Source organism: Mastomys coucha, unplaced genomic scaffold, assembly GCF_008632895.1.
Source record: "Mastomys coucha isolate ucsf_1 unplaced genomic scaffold, UCSF_Mcou_1 pScaffold3, whole genome shotgun sequence".
NCBI lineage: Eukaryota > Metazoa > Chordata > Mammalia > Rodentia > Muridae > Mastomys > Mastomys coucha.
The window spans coordinates 26,792,707-26,794,921 of record NW_022196909.1 but is presented as its reverse complement, the minus strand read 5'-3'; the positions used below and the strand labels follow the sequence as shown (position 1 = coordinate 26,794,921).

The window sequence follows — 2,215 nt, the reverse complement described above, 5'->3', positions numbered from 1 at the left end:
AAAAAAAAAAAAAAAAAAAAAAAGAAAAAGAAAAAGCTGGAGTCCCAACCATACAGTGTATTGAAGCCAACCTGAATCATGAGGTCCCATCACCAAAAAAAAAATTTATGGAGGGGAGGCTGCTCAATGCTAAGGAGGGATACTTATATCTAGAAACTTAACACTTTAAGAAGCCCAGTAACAAATACATGTTTAAGTTCAAGTTTACTGAGTAAATAAAACAATACATCTTTCTTCTACAGTCCCCCTAGCCAGACACCCTCCCTTATCTCTCACTTTATTCCAGAGAGACCCAGTTCATCTTTAACAGGCTGTGGCCTCTCACACTCAACACATCTAGTTAGTGTGCACTGATTTGCTGCCAATAGTATAGCACTTTCATTATTTTTAACCACATCTTTTTAGAAGAATTCCCAAGATAGACATGGGAGTGAAACCTATGATCACAGTATTTGAGAAGCTGAGGCAGGAAGATGAGCTTTAGTATGTGGCAGCTTCACCTTATGTTAAAGTTCCAAGCCAATTTGGGCTACAGAGTGACACTCTATTTCAAAAACAAAAACAAAAACAAACAAACAAACAAACAAAGAAAAGGAAAGCAAATATTCTTACCCTAGTTAATTCTACAAATGTGACACTTTAGGGGACTTTTTTTTAAGTGGTGACTAAACTACTTTAATTTTCCAACTTATTTTCCTTCCTAGTTCTTGTCTTAAAAGCCCTATAAAGTCTTCCTACCAAAATGATAAGGAAAAGTATTAGAATGAATTCTTCAGTGATGTTAAAAAATAGTACTCAGGGTTGGAGAAATGGCTCAGCCAGTAAGAGCACCAACTGCTCTTCCAAAGGTCCTGAGTTCAATTCCCAGCAACCACATGATGGCCCACAACCATCTGTATTGAGATCTGATGCCTTCTTCTGGTAGTACTCCTGTCAGACCCTAGGAGTTGGGCTGTACTGCTGCCCAAAGCTGAGGACATGGCCTTGCTGGCATGTCCTTGAGATCTCAAGATCTGACCCAATTCATCCATCAGCAACCTTAGAACTTATACAGTACCACCATATGTACATACCTTCACCTCACCCTCCCAAGCTGCGATGAAGATGTGGGCACTCTTTAGGCTACCTGTCTTGTTCAAGACTGTGTGGTCAAAAGCATCAGTTCCAAAAGCCATGAGAGACAGCTCAGAGGTTCAGAGTACCAACTGCTCTTCCAGAGGCCCTGGGTTCAAGTCCCAGCACCCACATGACAGCTCAAAACGGTAACTTCAGTTCTATGGGTTTCACATAGACACACATGCAGGCAAAACAACAATTCACATCAAATAAAAATAAGGTATTTAAAAAGAAAAGCCTCTCACCTAAAACCAAAGCCTTTTTCCTACTAATATTAAATTCCAATCCGAAAAGGTGAAAGGTAACTTTCTTCCCTAACCTACCACCTACACAGACGATAAACTTAAGAACACACTTTTCAGATGGTATTTTTACTGAAGAACTCTTTTCTATTCTTCGTCTACTCTATCATCTACGGAATGTTAAGAACAACATGAACACCAACAACACTATTTATGAACCTTAAGTAAAAAAAACGTGCAAATATCAAGACTGATGGGAAACAAACAAGACAAGTCCCAGAAAGACCATCAGGCAATAAAAACGTACTCTTATATTTAAACGTATTCACTCCCGACGAATCTAGGAGGGAAGGCAGCTAGCTGGCTATTAACTAAGAAAGTCTACATAGGCTGCAAGGTGAATGTCAAAGATCAACTTTCTGCCAATTCCCCCTACACCTCCCTTCTCAACCTGGAAGGACTGAGCCCAGGTACTGGAGGAAACACCCGATTGTCAGGGAGGATACCGAGAAATGGGAGTTGGTACCATTCTCAGCTGGGCAAAAATGATGAAGAAAACATTTATCTGCGATAATCGCCCAAGAGGGAATTGCACAGGGGGGAAAAAAAAAGGGAGTGGGGAAGAGTGTTGGTGGAAGGGGCGAACAGTGGGTTCCAGCCAGGGGCATCCGATACCCAGAGGCTAAACGTGGGGCTCGAGCGCCCACTCGCTACCTCGTGGCCCACGGAAGGATGAGTGCCAGGGCTCCAGCCACCCTCACCGAAGAACCAGACTCCTCCGACACGGAGGCCACGAAGCCGTCCCCCAAACCCCGAACGCCACCCCGCCACCCCGCAGCTGCGGCCCGTCCCCGCCC

The 2,215-nt window shown here is 43.3% G+C and overlaps 1 protein-coding gene across 1 annotated transcript in view; it reads right to left on the bottom strand.

Moving 5' to 3' along the window:
- Positions 1 to 2,215, bottom strand: part of Sar1a (secretion associated Ras related GTPase 1A) — a 13,216-nt gene that overhangs the window by 10,714 nt on the left and 287 nt on the right. The window lies entirely within an intron of this gene.